Here is a 19,208-nt window from a genome sequence, read left to right as displayed (position 1 = left end):
TACAAATTTTTTTCCAGTGGACACTGCACGAGTGCATGAGACACCGACTTGTAAAATGGTATTCCATGCACTCGTGAACTTAGGATATACAGTGGTACAGTACCTCGTATAACGTACAGTACTTAATCCGTTCCAGGTGCACGTCCGTTAAGTGAAACGTCCGTTATACGAAACGCATTTTCCCATAGAAATACATGTTAAAACATGTAATTCGTTCCGCAGCATAAAATAACCGTACTGTATCATAAAAAAATTAACATGGGTGCGTTCTTTTATTTCTCCGCGTAACTCTGGGCGAGCGACATCTGTTTAAAAATTCCTGCGGAACTCGTTCTTAAATTCCAGTGGGAGTGCGCGCCGTCGAACGGCAAAAACGGCCGCTTGTAGCAGTAGTTTACGGTGGAAAGCAACATGGCATCCTCCATGCCTCAGATAGTTTCGATTTCGGGTCCATTATGTGGTTTTATGAATGAGAATTTAGAAATTGTGAAAGCGCGAGTTAGCGCACGCGGTGATGTGTCTTTACGAATTTTTTTTCGAGGCTATTTTGAATGCTCTTTCAGCAAATAGTCCATTTTATGGTTAAATTTTACAATTGGGACCCTTCTTTTGCCTTTTAAAGCTCATATTTTAGAATTATAGATTCCTCCATCACGATACTATCGATAGTGCGAGCGCCACCATCTTTCTTTCACCGTCGTTCCTAAATGCCTACAAACAGCAGCGCACTCCCATAGTAGCGGAGACGCAGAGCGACCGCTATTAAAGAACGCACCCATGGAGCAGTCACCAATTATGCCGGAAAGTCCGTTGTTCGCAGCGTCCGTTATTCGAGGCGTACGTTATACGAGGTACCGCTGTATAATAATCCCGAGATCGCCAATACACAAAATTCAACTTTCATTTTGTTTCTATGAAAAGAAATATAATTTATTCCAAAATTTGATTCTTCTATAAATTGTAAGGTATTAAGACTTGTCTCTGTTCTCTTCCCCACTTCTGACTGTACTAGATGGCCGTTGCGATTAAAACGACACCCGGAAAATCTGGGATCAAATCTGGGATCAAATCTGGACGAGCAACTTTTCAAGAATTTTTCATGGGCGATCTATCTCGGATAAATCGGAATCTCTCTCTCTCTCGATCCGACAGCCTCCATTCACAAAGCCTGGCCGAACCATTGACGGGTATGATTAAAGACTTTCTTAGTGCTCAAGGACAAAAAGAATAAAAACATGTAATCTACGAAAATATTTTTTAAAATTATTTTTTCAATAACACTAATAAATCAAATGAATAAATAAGACCCAACCGGAGAATAAGAAACAGAATAAACAGAGTACCTTGTAACTCCATCAGTAAATTTAATAAATCAGAACTTTTTCGACCTAATATAACAGGCCTTTTTCAGTGAATTACATGAATTTAAATAAACATGAATGGTGCATATAAAAATTAAAACGTTACACTTACACAATTTATTGGTGTAAAAAAATGGTTTTGTTTATCTTATGGTAAATAGTTTATTTACCTTATGTTAAATTTAAATCTACTTGAAAATATCTACATGAAAATTTAGGAAATTAGAAGTATGAATTTAGGAAGTATGAATTATGTAAAAGTTTGAGTATTATTCTTCAACGAAAATTAAAAAAAACCACTAAAATAAACTTTAACTACGCGACGTTCCTTCTCCGCCCTCTGTTATACCATAAGAAACCGCTAACATGCTAGGCGGAGAACGTAACTTCTAGGGTTTCTCATTTTCCGGTCTTTTGCTTGTGTGAGGTTGCAGACGAGGTCCGTAAATCACGAAATTCTTCCATTTAAATTACAACAATAGATTATATAGAAAAGAAAGAGAGAAAAAAGGGAAAAAAAACTCTTTATCTAGACATCGCGACGCAAGATGTAACCAACGAGTGTCGGAACACGTGCCGGAACACGTGCCAAAACACATGTTAAAAACGATCCATCTATGTCAAACGGAAGAGTAGAATTCTGACACGAAAGCCCATAAATAGATAGAATTATGACATAAAGACTCATAAATAGGTGAAAGTCTGACTCGAGTGCTCATAAATAGTCGATCTAAGAAGACAATTTTGGAAGAGGGACAGTTTAATAGATAGAAAACCATCGCGCTTAAATCGTAAAAGTTCCTAGATGACAGAAATCGCAATTAACGGGCTAAATTATAATTCAAGTCTTATAAATTTATCAACAGTCTCCGAACACAATGATCAAAAAGACGCCAGATGAACACTCCGAGTCGGACCTTTCCCATGGACCGGGTCGTCCCGAGTTTTGCCTAAAAACAAGGAAAAGACCAATCGGAAAACGGGAAAGGGGATGATGGGCCAATCGGAAATCGGAATAGCGAGCGAAGAATTATAAAAATCGGAATCTCCAAGGTCGGAAGGAGTGTCCTCCGCATCCCGCAAAGAGCCGTGATCTGTGTTGTGTTGTGTCGCCGCCAACGACGTACGACGCCTCAGCACCTCTGCGAGCATCGGTCCAGCGATCTCATCTCGTCCGCCCCGGGGCTTCGACGGAAGGGAAATCCTCGCCACTCCGAAGGACTGTAGAGAAGTGGACTATCTATTGTGGATGTAAGCATATATGTTATCCAATAAACGGGTTTTCTTATGTAAAACACTTGTCATCATTTGCCTCCTCCGCCACACCCACATGCAAACGTCCCTTAGGCTCATCCTGACACGGGATTAACTTATCCCCACCAGTCGGCGACCTTACAGTTGTCCCGGAAACCCGGGATAAAAGTGAACTGTTTTCCGGGATCCCGGGAAATCCCAGGACAAAATGAATTATTTTTAAGATATACAAAATGTCATGAAATCAAATGATTTAATTATTTTTCGTTTTTTAAAGTAATTTAATACGTTCTGCATCCTCCAAAATCATATTAATAATGCTGTATAAGATATGTATTAAAAATTACCTTTGAATTACGTAGAAATTTTCACAAATAGAAAAAATTTATTAAAGTTTGCTGGAAACTGCATACAGCAACGACAAAAATGCCTTTGAATTGAGTTGAAAATTTAAAAAAAAATGAACTTAGATCAAACTTCTAACTTAGAAGGTAATTTTTGATTTTTTAAATAAAATATAATACAAAATATTGTAAATTTTTATAAGATTTTAAAAAGCAAAGATGGTCAATACTTCGATCACTCAATCTGATTCTTATTTTAGTAATGAAAGGTCTTGCTACGAAGAATGCCTTTACCGATTCAATTGATGTGATTGGAATCGTGTTTAATGTATTTAAGAGAAGACAAATATTATGTGTTTTCATCTGTATCCTGAAAGATTTCTAGTTCGTTTTCGAGATTGTAGTACTTCTTTTGTTCTCTAGTATTCTTGATTTGTCTACCTCGGCTGCATTAATAGAAAGATCATAGCCCAATAATTCGGCAGTTCGTTTGTCTTTAATAATCAGGTTATGAAGAAAAACTTCATACTTGCAGACTTCGTACTCGTTTGTATCCTTGCCCAATTTGCACAACTTGGCGTTACGCAGTTATTGAAGCTACTAAGCATGGTTAAAAATTAAGACAGCATAAGCACACTTATTCCAGATATTACTGGTAAAGAATTTTGAAAGTTCTGCCACAAATAAGCAACGTATTGATTATTGACCATTTGTGACCTGCCATAACGAACAAAAGTTAAAAAAAACTAATAAGTAGGTTTAAAATTAATAAATACAAATGTATTCTGACAGTTTATGAGTTAATGATACTTTCTATTTGGAAAATTTCCTCAACCTTAACATAAAATAAGAAAAAAGTAAATTTTTAAAAGATTTGCGGGATTTCCCGGGATAAGAAAAATTTTCCGGGATATTTCCCGGGTTAAAAAAACGACCGGGATCCCGGAATCCCGTTTGAGAAACCCTAGTAGCTTCTATACCGCTAGACGGATGCTACAGGAGAGTTACATTTAGCGAATTATTCGATAAATTGATAACACTGAAAATAATTTTAATGAAATATTAGCCTAAAATTAAAAAAAAAAAAAAAAAATAACAAATGTGGCCAAGTTGTAAATCGTCAGTTTACTACGAATGGAGCCGCGTTTTGATCCAACTTGAATCTGCTTTAAATATATATATATGTTTTTTTTTTTAACCAAAATTTAATTATAGTCTAAAAAATCTGATAAGAACTCATTAATTAAAATGAAAAATAATACAATTACTTAATTACTAATATATAAATAAAATTCCCGAATAAATTATTTATGATAATTATATATTTTTAAAAAAATCTTCCAGTTAGGTGTGTCGCAAATTAATTAAATCCACGAAGTTAATTTAGGATATTATTAAATTAATCCAGAAGTGAACTGTAGTAAAAATTAAAATAGTTAGCTTAATATAAACGTAAATGAAAATATTCGTTAATTAAGGAAGGAAGATGATGACTTTAAATTGCCACCATCATCTGGCGGCGATCTAGTTTTATCCTCGTTACCGAAGTCTTTCTTTCCTATAGAAAGGTGTAGATATCATCGACGTTCATTGATTCCTTTCCGATGTGATATAGGAATATACGGTCGGAATTTTTCTGTAGTCATCCGGTAATTAAAACTGTACTGAATGACCGGATAAAGTATTCGATGAATATTTCCGAAGTTGGTCGATCATGAAGTAATTGAAGATTTAGGCCTAATCGAGTAATGGCATTAACAACACGGAAGAATACGGAAGTTGGTAAGTTTTGATCGATTCATTCCAACTTGGGGATGGATGCAATCGCGAATAAACACCGAAAATAAATCAGAAATCACACCAAAAAGAATAAAATAGACCATTTTCTATCTTAGGCCACGGTCTCTCCGTCGATGGGTGTGGTCTGGCTCTCGATGAAAACAAAATGGATAAAACTCTTTTATCATTAAAATAACATGCATCATTCTCTTATAAATCGAATGGATTATCTCTTTTTAAAATCTTTATTTAATTAATTCTTTCTTTACATAATTTGCATTTAATTTTCAATCGTAATTTAATATTAAAATTAAGGTTTAAAGTCTCTATATGTAATGCCGGTTTCAATTGTTTCGTTTCTTTAAATGTCTTAAAATGCGTGTTTCTTTCTTTATTCATAGATACGAGGCGTAATTTATGAATTTTTATCGAATTTTTTAAAAATGCAAATGTTTAGTTTAAGATTTCTTTTTAAATGAAACTTTGCATTTTCAAATTTTTCATCTTCGTAAAATTTGATTATTTCAAATAAGAACTTTCGGTGTTTTTTTTTTTTTTTTTTGTTTTTTTTTTTGATTTTATGTTGAAAAACATTAATGAAAGTATACGATAAAATATATGCATGTATTATTTTCAAAATTATGTACTTTATTATTTGTGCAGAAAAAAAAATTTGTTGAATCAAACAATACATTGATTGTTTAGTAGCTTTTTCTTTCTGATTAAAAATAATTTGATTTCAATCAGTAATTAGTATATGATAAATTCATAATAAATATTCATATGTATATATATATTTATTTACGTGTTCAATAATTTTACTTTATTAGACAATTTAAAGTCCTTTATTCATACTAAACCTTGCAGATTTTTGTTTAGTGGCAAGTAAATTAAAAAGAATTAGTTACTAAAGTGAATTTGCAAAAATGAAGTTTCTCTTATAAATGAAACTGAAAAATCTTGAAATCTGTATCTTCATTATCATTTACTAAAATTGTAATGACAGATAATCTATACAATATATTTGTAGTAACAAGTATTAAAAGAATTATTTTTAAATATATTTTATTTAAATTATTTGAATTGGTTAAAAGTGAACTGTGGTTTTGTATTTTTCACTCTTGTTAATATGACTTGATTTGCTCATCAAGATTGCTTATGTGTTTTACATTAAACTACAGTTTATTTGAAAGGTGATTGCTGAATAGAAGAAAAAGTGTCGTTTCAAGAAATCCAAAATTTATTTAAAGCTGAAAAATTTTTTTAAATACTTGTCTTCAAGCTGAATATCTAAAAGATGAACAGTAATCACAATGGTTTCTTAGTGAAAAATTTAGTAAGTGTAATTTATCAAGCTCCGAAATATATTTGTTTCAAAATTCTTTAGTAGAACAAAAAACATATGGATATTTTAAAAATTTTATTTAAAAATCTTGCAGTAGAATCTTTTTTAGTCTATAACCTAAAACAGTGAACTTTGAAAGGCTGAAAAGGTAAACTTTTTCTAAAATTTTTTCATTCTAATAATAGGACATTGTAGCCATAAGGCCATATCATTACATTGAGTAAAGTTCAACAGAAAGTTCATTGTTCCTTTCAAAATCTTTAGAAAGTGATTTTGAAACCAACTGAAAATAGTAATGGATTCTTGGATGGAGAACACATATATTTAGTTTATATGTGAAAAATTGAGAAACCTCAAACTAAAAAAAAAAACAAAATTATTACATACCTGTTTATATGTTATCATTCTGAAAGGAATTGTGATATGAGAATGTAAATTTTTAAATTTGAAATAAAAATTTAAAACAAATTTATTTATATAGCTAAAATAATGATTGATATAGTCTTGTTAGATTGAGGTTCCATATAGTCTGAGGTGATAACTTCAGTCAAGGTCATTTCTTTTCACCAGCTCAGGTGGAAGTTGTGTGTAGACTAATTTGTATAAATTATAAGATTGCAAATTTTATTTTTTTATAGTATGTTCATGTTCTGTATAAATCATTTTTAATTTCGTCTTAGTAGAAAATTTAATCATAAGTAAGATATTTTTAACAGTGAAATTTTCAATTATTTTAAGTAGTAATTCAAAAATTGATTACATATGCAATTGAGAATTTGTTCATTAGTTTGAATGTGTAATCATTTTAATAAAACTATATTATTGGATTTTTAATTGATGTTATATGAAATTCACTTTTCTTAGATAAAAATTTGTAACCTGAATTTTTTTATATATATTAGCAAAAGAATTATTAAACAAATGTTTTATGATTTTAATCATATATACATTTCATCTACATTTGCTGGGTCAAGGGTATTATATATCCAATAATTGAAATTATGGCATATTAAAATTGATTTAATTTTTATTACCTCTACATTTAACCGTATGTAAACTACATGCAAATGTTAAATTTTCAGATGTTACATTAATTAAAAATTTTGTTCAATGGTTAAATTTCTTTGATTATGTATGTTTCCATGTTAAATCTATTTTATTTGTGTTCATGATTCTAATAAAATGAATCTCTCTTTTTTAAATTATCGTTTGTTGTTAGATATTTCTGTTCTAAGTTTATATTACTTATTTTTATGATTTTTTAAATTTTATATAATTATGATGTTTACAGAGTAGACTTTTTAATAAAATAAATTGTATTTATGCAAGTGGAGAAGGTTGAGTAATCAAATAACCAGAATTTTCTCATTAAACAAAATGTGTCCATTCAAAAACATCACTTTAAAATACATTTTATTAGAGGTAAAATAACGTAGACATAATAAGAATATATATATATATATATCTGTAGGCAAAAATGTATTTAATATAGAAAGTGTCATAAATTATTAAGTAGATTTCGATGATGAATGGTAAATGAACCAAAGTGAAAAACTGTATTATATATCAAATCATACAACAGTTCATTTTGACATATGCACAAAATTATAAACTACTTCAACTTGCTCCAATTGTGACACTTACACTATCACAAATTACAAACGATCGCATAAAAATCGGGCTATAAATTGGCTAATTAAATGATAGATATAAAGTAAATTTGTTACTAGAGGTAGATGCTAGGTACCATTTCTTATCTAAGTTAATAATGATAATTTTAAATAAATATTAAATAAATTTGGAACCTTCTGGAATAAAAGAACTGACCCAAGGCGGGGCTTGAACCAGCAACCTCTGCTTGCTGTGCAGTGTGCTTGCTAGTTATGCCACCCAGACCCTGAGCAAGTCTTCGCTTCCAGAAGTATATTAATTTAGATATAACTTTACTTAGTTAAATAATGTACTGGCTGGGGATGACTCCTATGTCCACGGCTTAAGAACAACTCCACAACGGCACTCAGCCAGCTAACGTACTACCCGGTGAGGTATATATATGATATAAATAAACATCTCTAAGCCCGATGAGTATATAATAAATTATCAGTACAGTATTTAACCAAGTAAGGTTATATCTAAATTAATATACTTCTGGAAGCTGTAAAGTACTATTTTTAGTATCTTAGGAAACCGACTATAATTGCGGTCGGTAAAACTTCCGTTAACCTAACAGGTACTTTATGCGGATTCGAGATTAGTTTGCCAGGCCTGGGCTTTTAAGCGTGCACCGAAAATTTAGTAATAATAATGCTAAATATCAAGTCAGATCAAAAGTTCAAATATATTTAATTAGTAACTAGAATGTACTACGTACAAATGTCAATAATCCAAAGAAAATTTATTAACGAAAATCAACAAGTCAACCCGACAATAAACTCAGCTACTTAGCTTAACTTAATATTAATTCCCCTTTGAAATTCGACAAATCAAATACTTAGAAACTATGAACAAAATCTCTTACTAATTAAACGTCTATCTGTCACCTCACTATACTATTTCCTCAATCCTTTCGATATCGTCAAATCGTCAATCGAACTCCTCTTTAACACCTTGGATCGTCCAATTATCAATCTGGACTTCTATCAGAAAATACTTCGCTTTTGAATTAACCTCGCTCTCAAAGTTGTCTCGATTTGGAATTCACCTCTCCTTCTTCGGTTAACGTACGGGTTTTATACTGTGAGGTGACGTCACACTTGAGCTGGGTTACTCCCCTTATTTACATACTTAGTTGCTAACATTAACTTTCTTTTCTGGTAGCTTTAAGTTTCCGACAAAGCTTATAAACCGTTTACAAAATATTTATCATAATTTTCTGGGATGTTAAGACGGTTTATGAAGTATTTCTTCACTAGTGAGTGTGGGGACTCCCCCCTCCATTTTGTTTTTCTGCGGACTGTTACTTCTGCCGGGCAGCGCAAGTGCACGAGATTTTTCCTACGGCGCTTATTTCTCCGTGAGTTGTTTTATCTTCATTTTTTTTCATTACTAACAAGAGAGTGGTGGGGAACCTTCGTCCTAAATAAACATAAACCTCAAACAAAAGATAATAAAACAGAAATAATAATAAAATAAAAATAACGTTCGGACTCAGTTCCTTACAAAGCGAAGACTCGCTCAGAGTCCGGGTGGCGTAACTGGCAAGCAGAGGTTGCGGGTTCAAGCCCCACTCCGGGTCAGTTCAGAAGGTTCTAAATTTATTTAATATCTATTTAAAATTATAATTATTAACTTAGATAAGAGATGGTGCCTAACGTCTACCTCTAGTAACAAATATACTTTATATCTATCATTTAATTAGCCAATTTATAGCCCGATTTTTAGGCGATTGTTGGTAATTTATTATACACTCATCGGGCTTAGAGATGTTTATTTATATTACTTACACTATCTAATTGTTATTCAGTTTCTTCTTTGTCATGTGTTCTTCAGCATTGAGTGTTATCTCATGCCACAGTTGGAATAATGACAACCAAACATTTACTTTTTACTGGATAATACATTGCTACACTGGAAATTGATTGAAGCTACCTGGATGCACAATTTCCTACTGCTGGATTGGTTGTGAAGGACAAGTTAAAATAACTGGTCACTTGATCTGACATGACATCTTAAATTTTTTATGAAGTTTGGTTTTGTAAACAGTCTTTCACTAATTTCACTAAGTGTATGATATTGCTGAACTTAAACAATGAACCTGCAAGCTCCGCTTGCTGTGTGGTGTCTTGACAATTATCCTTAATTGGCAATTGCACCGCACAGCAAGCAGAGGTTGTGGGTTCAAGCCCTTCCCCAGGTCAGTTCTTTTAAACAATGAATTAGGAAGTAATTGGGACAATATTGTCTGAAATGCCAAGAAAAACATGGTAAGAAACACAGATATTGCATGTACCATAAATGGAGCACATGTTAAATGTTTTAAAATTTTGTGCTTAAGTAAAAAACAATGCTGTGATTTTTTTTATATATATATAATACAGTTTAAGTTTATTTGGTTCTTTTACCATTTATCACTGAAATACATTTAATGATTTATGATCATTGTATACTTTAAGTAGAAAAAAGGTTTTATTTTTAATACTTTTAATTTGTAAAAAGAAGAAAACTACTAAAGAGCAACTGATATATATGTTATGGACAAAGTGATTAATCGGGCATTATGAATAATGACCAAAAAGGGCGTGCAGTGTGATAAATATTGATTCATTTATTAAATTGCTGGTCATCATGAATATTGCTACCACTTAGTTGGGCAAAGTGATGATGATACGTTGAAGGAGTGATTCATCCAACATACACTAGTCAATCAGCACTCGGTCACGTGTGTGTATCGTGTTTAGTACCGAATTTTAAATTTGCTTAAAAAAAACTCCACTTATTTCATTTAGAAATATTTATTTTTTCTGAATTATTTCAAAGTACTATTAACTGATATTCTTCTGGTAAGTTAGAAGTAACTTCTATTTTTGACTCTCACTTTTTCTATCATTAACAAATACGCTGATTTTGTAAAATTTAATTGTTTTCACCTTTTTCTGCTATTAACTCGTTTAATCGGTTGTTTATGTCACTTAATGATTCCTCCATGATCGTTACTTTTGTCAAAGAAAAACGATTAACTACTCGTCACGTAAACTTAAAATTTGGTACTAAATGCAATATGCATGCGCAACTAAGATGTAAGTTCTGATTGGCTAGCATATGTCAGATGATCACTCCTCAACGTATTATTATCACTTTGCCCGACTAGGTGGTAGCAGTATTCATAATGACTGGTCAATTTGATAAATTTTTGAAATTTATTACAATGCCCGATTTTGTTGGTCATTATTCATAATGCCCATATTAATCACTTTGTCCATAACATATACATGTTGTATATATCAGTTGCTCTATACAAGTTTGTATAGTATATACAGTCAAATTTCCATATTATGAACTTCTATATAGTGAATTTTTCCATATAATGAAATTTTGCTTTGTACACTGCTTTTTCAACCAAAAATATATTTTTGCTTCTGAATACTTTTTTTTTTAATTTGTAAGGATCATCAATTGTTGAAAGTCAATTACTCTATCTGGGTTGAGTTTGAATTTAGGTTCAATTTCAGGTATCAGTCTGTGTAAACCCTTTGTAAAATTGAGATTCAGGTGAGAAATACTGGTCATTAGCTTTTAAAACCATCATGTAATCTGCTCTCCATGTGGCTACCGGTTGTAAAGAAAGGAGAGAGATTAGGTCCAAATGCTGTCATTGACAGCTAAACGATTTATAAAACAAACATTTCAAACTCCTGAGTTTTTCATTGGGTTTCTTAATGATTCCTTGATGGTTCTTCTTTTTGGAATAAAATTCGAACAAGAGTTTGGATATAAATTCAAAAAAATTATTAAAGCCACGTTGCGCCTGCAGAGTTGCCCTACTGGCACTCAACAAATGGCTAAACCATGCTGTCAATCAACTCTTGCCAGGCCATTGACAAAACCATTTCCTCTTTATAATTTATGCATTTAGATGTAAAACTGGATTTAAAAATGTGAGTAGCCTCCAACCATCTGAGGTGTTCCGTGGGAGTGTAGCGAGTATGAGCTTGGTCTGGTTAAAGTCCGCTAAGATGTCTAGATCTGTTGCATATGGTAAACTACTTCAACTTGCTTCAATTGTGACACTTACACTATCTAATTGTTATTCAGTTTCTTATCATACGTTCTTCAGCATTGAGTGTTATCTCATGCACATGTACTCTGAACTGATATGCATACTATATGCATGTCAGTTCAGAGTATGTGATTAACTATATCCCGGTGTGGTGAGTGGTTATAAATGATTTACAATTAATGAATGTCAAGTGTTAAAAAGGTAATAATTTTGACAACTGCTGGACTAATTTTTGAGGTTAATGAAATTTTATTATATTTAATGAGTCATTCAGATGGAATTTGAAGAACTGTTAATATAGTGTTTAAGCATTACTAAAAACATTAATGTGTTGCAGGAAGTTGAAAAAAGAAAGATTTTGTAGCAAAGTTTGGAATCCTGTGAGTAGTATATCAACCATAACAAATTGTGAATCAATTTTGAAATTAGCCAATGATGCGAGACCTATAGGAAAACATGCTAGAATCTGCATTTATGTTAATGTAAATGAAGCAGTTTTAATGCTCTTAATAAGTATGAAGCATATTACAGAGAGAACATTTTTAATTATTCTGTAAAAAATTTACAATTTTTTTTACAAAAATTCAATTAAACTAAGTTGTAAATATTTTAATACATAAATGTAAACTTGCTTAAAATTAAAACTATGTTTATGTTATTACTGTACTAGCAGGTAGGCCTGCTTGGGCAAAAGTAACTATAGCGAAGATTAAGATTATTACATTATAGTCGCAAAAGAAAAAGAGTAATTTCATCAACAAACTAAGTATTTCTAAAGAAAGGTCGAATTTAAAAGTCGAATGTTCTAATATTGTTCGATTTTCACGGCATGTTCTGATTATATAATTCAATTTTCATCAAATGTTCTAAAGAAGAAAAGTCGAGAAAGATCGAACTAATCTGTTTAAATTTGAAAATCGAATATGTTCTAACATATTACTCTTTTTTTTTCTTCCAGCGCCCGTAAATCGTGCACGTCGCTTTCTCTTGTTCTCCATTGTTACTTAACACTTTGGTACTTAAATTTGGTACCCTGTGTACCAAATTTCAACTTTCAACTCCTAACCGTTTTAGTGAAAATTAAGATTATTATGTTATAGTCAACCTTACCCATTTTCACAGAATGCAAGAATTGGGTCCCCCGTTTCCAGACTAATTACAGAATTTTTAGATAGGTCTAAAAATATGTTCGATTTCCTGCAAAAACAAAAAAACTGCATCTGCGTCTTGCAACGTCGCTTTCTCTTTACACTTCCATTGTTGATATTTCCATTGTTGACACTTCCATTGTTACTTAACACTTCCATCAACAATGGAAGTGTTAAGCCTTAATCCTGTCCCTCTCCCCTGTGGGGAGGAATTTCGAAAAATCCCTTCTTAGTGTGCGTTATCGTGACATACCCTAACTGTGTACCAAATTTCAACTTTCAACCCCTAACCGTTTTGGCTCTGCACTGATTATTATTATTATTATTATTATTATCAACTCGTCTCGATTATATATATAGATGCTACATTTATATTTATTTAAATTATGTAAAATAACAAACAAATTTACATTAAAATTGTCCAGGGTGTCCCAGATTAAACTTGACATTTTCCAGCTGGCTACAGCAAAAAGTATTCATTAGAAAGTCATGAAAGTTTGGGAATGCCTTAATGGGATGATGGTAATTTTTTCTAGAGCAAAAAAAGTTAGTTTCAAAAATCACCACTAAAGGGCATATTATAGCTTTATATAGAGCATAACAATGAGCTACACACATTATCTATCTAATGTAAACAAAACATGTTTAAAACATGGCCACTGTTGTCTGCTACCATCTGAAAGTGTAAAACAGCATATTCAACAGTTTCATGCAGTGTATGCCTTAGAATGTTATGCACATGGCATGTTATGGTGTCTTTAAAGTCTGATAGTGATGTTATGGGATCACAGTAGACCAAATCTGTGAAATAGCCCCAGAGCCAAAAATTTCATGAATTCGTCTGGGGATCTTACAGGCCAATATGCCACTATTTCAGCTTGAATAGGTCCTTCTAGTGTTGGTTTTTGGAACTAACTTTTTTGGTCTAGAAAAATTCCCATCATTTCATTAAGGCATTCTCAAACTTTCATGACTTTCTGATGAATAGTTCTTGCTGTAGCCAGCTGTAAAACATCAAGTTTAATAACATCTAATTTTGGCAATTTAATCCTATCTGTACAGTGTTCTTTACTATGGATTTTTGCTTAAATTCATAATTTACTTAATTTAAAGGTTCGACTTCTGTACTGGTGTGAGCAAATAATTCACATTCAACCTTTTAAAAACCAGTAATAAAAATTTGAAAACAAACGTTTTCGACCGTTAACTCGGTCTTCATCAGGTTCTAACTATTGAGATTCAAAACTATTGAGATTCAAATTACTTAATTTAACAAAATCTAAAAATTATTAGTAAAGATATTGGTTTATTTAAATAATTTTGTTGTGAGAATTTTTTAGTTATTTTTCACACCATTATAGTTTCTTCTACCACTTGTTGCTCTGCATTTATTGTAAGTCATTTGTTTTCAGTGTTATCCAATGATTCTGAATGTCATCTACATTATCATCATTGAAGTTCTACACTGTTCATACCGTATTGTCGCGAAATGACCGGCATGCTGATCTAGCTAGGGGAAACCATGATATCAGATATTTCCATGTGGTAAAAACCAGCAGGTTGTATAACCTCACCAGCCAGTTTAAGTAAGGTTATACATCCTTCTCTAGAGTGCACATTAAAAAAATGAACAAGTTATGTCACATAAAAATGAATGAGTGTTTATTCTAAAACTGTGAAACTGTCAGCATTACATCAAAAACTACAATTATATATTTAATTTCTTCAGTTTGTCTTCTTTCTGATGACGTAAAACACTCGTGGAATTTTGAAAGTGCTTTTTTTTAATATGTATTTTATTGTTGTTTGATTCAAAAATGTAAAAATAAACATATTAAATTTAAGAAACTCGCTGTAAGTTATCTCAGCTTGCACCAATTAACATTGTTTGAAATTTGAGAGGAGGATGTTATTTTTAAAGTCAGGGTAACTTGGGTCACCAAAGTGGTCGATCAACCCCTGGGGATCGATATAACATTATTGGGAGTAGATGGAAAAACTGAAACTAAAAATCACAAATATAACTATACATATTATGTTTTTGAATATTGTTTCAATGAATTTAATAGTACAGCATTTTGCAGATTTAGAAAATATTGATATCCCAGAATGGATTATGGTGTCATTTTCCGCTTAAATCAAAAACATTGACATCAACTTACAAGATGAACTTATTGAATTATTAGCTGACCTTGAAGCAAAAATACTTTTGAAAAATTTAAATTTGAGCAATTTCTGGATGAATATAAATGTAACACAAAAATACACAACTTTGTGATATGGTAAATCTTTTTTTGCTTGCATTTCCAAGTTCGTATATGGTTGAAGCTGATTTCAGCCATGATAATTCCATCTTAACCAAACAGAGAAATAAGTTGAATGTGGAACTTCAAGGCAATTTAAAACTAAAACTTACAAATTTTCAACGAAATATTGCTGGTCTTGCTGAAGATCAAACTTCCTCATCTCACTGATTGTCAGTTACAAAAATTATTATTAACATATATATAGTAAATGTAAAAAATGTAAAATTAAAAGAAATGTATTAGTAAATGTAAAATGGTAAGAGCTTTTTTTATTGCTTATAATGCAAACTTTTTGGTGGGGATTGATGTGAGGTTTCAAAAATTTGTAGGGGGGGCAACAATCAAAAAAGTTTGACAACCCCTCCTGGGGTGGATGGTCATTGTAGCCCACACTGACTAACTACTACTATTACTGATGTCAATAAATATCTACTTGCCTCAGTGGTGTGCTGTGACATTTGATGATAGGGAAGCTGTGTTTCTGTAAGAAGCTGACTTCCAGGGGCAATCAGTTAATTGTGTGTCAGTAATGGTCTAGGGTCTATTTGTACATGCATGGTAGTGGAAGAGAAAGACGACAAGTATCTGACAAAAACCGTTTATTTTAACATAAAGTAAACAATACACTATGTACAAAATAGTTTGCTTTAGGACAATCAACCGTTCGGACATCCTGGGCGTTGATGTGGTTCTTTGATGGTCGATCGAAGGGCCACCTTTGATCGAGCCCTTTCCAGTGGCTAAAGGATAGAATCGTTGTAAGCATTATACATATATAGCTTCCACCAGCTAAACCAGGGGAGGTTGGTTCTCTGTAAAGCGCATATGCCAAATGCCTATAATCTGGCTGCTTGGAAGCTGACTCCAGTTTTGACAATACAGCGCTTCCATTTTGCCACAGATATTCGAATATACAATAGCAATCTTATTATTTTTTTTTTTCACATGTAGTATAGAAATTTGTAACAAGATACAAAATGTGGTTATAATAAAATATTAATTTTAATTAATTCAAAGTACATTGAAATATGAAAATAATCACCCAATATGAATTTATATTTTAGAAAATACAAGGGAAGTGGCACTTTCACCACTTCCAATGACGGCACACCACTGACTTGCCTTAACCTACTAACCGGAGTGTTAATGTTCTATACATGCAAACGTTTCCGAAGCCCCTTTTGGGCTCTTCCTCGGGCATCTACATACAATTTCCTGCAAGCTGGCTGTTAAAATTCTAACACTATTTGAACGGTGTTCTGTAGATATCTATTCATTCTGGTGTAGTTGATGTCAATAAGTCATTAATTGTTTTATTGCTTTGTAAATGAAAACTCTCTTTCTGGTTTTAAGTTAGTCAAATTACAATGTTATTTTATTGTACTGGGAAGAACGTTTTCTTTAATGTTTAATTAACAACTAGTTTTGGTAGATCTGATTACTTTTATATTTTGGTTGCAGTTTAACTGGCATGTGAGTAATCCTAGGGTTTCTGGCATGCTGGTTTCCTGTTTATATGTGGCGTGCTGGTCATTCCATGAAAATATGGTATGACGATTACTTTAATGTGTAAAAATTCTAAATTGAATTTAATTATTTTTTCCCTACTTACAGTATACTTTTTCCAAATATATTGAGACAAAGGACTGTAATTTCTTCCCAGCAGTTAATACTTGTTTGTTATTTTCATTATAATCCTTTGAGAACTTTTTAATTGGGAATTGTTGGTTGTTGTTGGCTTCATTTAATAGGCTAAAAGTGCACTGTAGATACATCTTAAAACTTGCTATAACATGAGTTACTTTCTATTTGCTGCATAAGTGATGTCATATTTGAGAAATGATACCATCTCAACAGGAATGCATTCATGAAATTAATCTGGATTTGAAGAATGGTCTAGAGCATTATCCAATAGTTATATTTTTGCTCAAAATTATTTTTCATAGTAGCATTTTACTACAGGACAAGTAATTAGCATTCTAGTCACAAAAAATAAATAATACTGTACAGTATTTTTGAAATGATTCTAGCACCAATAAAAACCACAAAATAGTCAGATACCTATATTTTCCTATTGACTTTCAATAATTTTGATAAACTACTGTATATTTTAAATTTATTTTTTTTTTTAAGGATGATGTTTAGAATGATAAACAGAGATTTGTTTCATACTGCTGCTAGTTTTCTACTTAATAGGAGAATCAAATGACTTCAGCTATTTTAAAACTTGAAACTTCAATAAACATATTAACTTATACTGGAAATTAGAAAGAATTATACTAACTTGAAACTTGGTAATTTGTATAATTATTGAAACTTCTTTTGTCTTATGATATATAAATTTTAAAAAATAACTAATTTGTTTTTGGTGGTCTGAATTGAAAGAATTGTTTTTGTTTTGTTATGAATTAAATTATATAGAAGATTCTACCTTCATTTGAATGTCTTCATTTGCTTTTTAGATTGTCATGCAAATGTTATGAATTTCCTTGTTTTGTTTTTTTTTTAACTTTTGAAATCACTCATTGACCCCTTATATTGCACATATATGGAGACAAACCAATAAGCAATATCAGATGGTATGATATAATCAACATATCTATCCATTCTTGGCTAAAGCACTTTTATATTTGGAAGATAAAAAATTAATATATCTAAATGAGTGATATAATGAGTGACCTACTATATTACTTTTAAAGTGGATTATGCCAATCTATAAATATGTATATATGTTACCGGCAAAACCCGATTTTACACCAAACTAGTTTTGCCTAGGCCAAACTAGTTTGGCATAAGCGTTTCAGACCAAACTAGTTTAGAATTATTATTCAAGTATATTAATGGTTAAAATAAAATTAAAAGGCAATCAATTAGATGAACAATATTTATTCAAACATAATCTACTTAATTATAAAAAACGGGGTTAATGTTACCTATACGTATCGAAGGTGGCGGCTCGTCTCTGAGTCCAGCAATCAGAAGACAGGGAACAGTGGGGATGCACATTCTAACCTAACCTAACCTAACCTATTCTTCTCAATGTCAGATGTGGTATCTATACGGTATATACGTAATGTGAATGTATGTCTCTTTAATCCAAATAAATAAATCCGGTAGACTTCATCACAGCAATAGCTTTAATTCGAATAAATAAATCCGGTAGACTTAGCTTAATAACTTTAATTCGAATAAATAATAGCTTTAATAATAGCTAAAATAATAGCTTTAATTTGAATAAATAAATCCGGTAGACTTCATCACAGCAATAGCTGTGATGAAGTCTACCGGATTTATTTATTCGAATTAAAGAGACATACTGTACATTCACACTAACCTGCTCTAATAAATTACCATAATTATTAAGTAGAGTATGTTTGAATAAATATTGTTCATCTAATTGATTGCCTTTTACTTTTATTTTAACCATTAATATACTTGAATAATAATTCTAAACTAGTTTGGCCTGACATGCTTACGCTAAACTAGTTAGGCCTAGGCAAATCTAGTTTGGCGTAAAATTGGGTTTTGCCGATAACACACACACAGTCACTAGACATTCCCCCATCAAACATGATGGAATATTTTTTATTGGTTGCTCTTATTCTTTTAGATCTAGAATTTACCTGACCAATTTTACTCTTACATTTCTTACATTTGCTATTTTGTCAAAACAAAGCTTTTTTAATTCCACATTAATAAAACAAAGCTGAATTTTATATATGTTAGTTAAATGAGTGATAACACTTTATATATAATGGGCTCATTAGGTCGTTACTTCCAATTAGATAATAATTGTCATGTGGTCACTATGACATGATGCAGATGTTTTTTTAAAAGTTTAAATTTTAAATCTAATGAAGTTGTTTAAAATATGTCATTTGCCAAAATATTTAAAAGTGCAACTTAAGGGACATTTCATCATCAAGCATGAACTAAATGAGGTCACTGAAGTCAC

The 19,208-nt window shown here is 31.6% G+C and overlaps 1 protein-coding gene across 3 annotated transcripts in view; it reads left to right on the top strand.

Moving 5' to 3' along the window:
• Window positions 1-4,449: 4,449 nt before the first annotated feature.
• Camta (Calmodulin-binding transcription activator) overlaps window positions 4,450-19,208 on the top strand; it is a 147,014-nt gene continuing 132,255 nt past the window's right edge. For all 3 annotated transcript variants that reach the window (XM_067271560.1, XM_067271559.1, XM_067271558.1), the window contains exon 1: window positions 4,450-4,741. The gene's annotated coding sequence lies outside the window, so the exon portion shown is untranslated. The remainder of the gene's footprint in view (window positions 4,742-19,208) is intronic.

Source organism: Centruroides vittatus, unplaced genomic scaffold (assembly GCF_030686945.1).
Source record: "Centruroides vittatus isolate TY-2023 unplaced genomic scaffold, ASM3068694v2 contig_4, whole genome shotgun sequence".
Classification (NCBI taxonomy): Eukaryota; Metazoa; Arthropoda; class Arachnida; order Scorpiones; family Buthidae; genus Centruroides; species Centruroides vittatus.
Note: the sequence above shows the minus strand (reverse complement) of the source record. Positions and strands in the feature narration are given on the sequence as shown.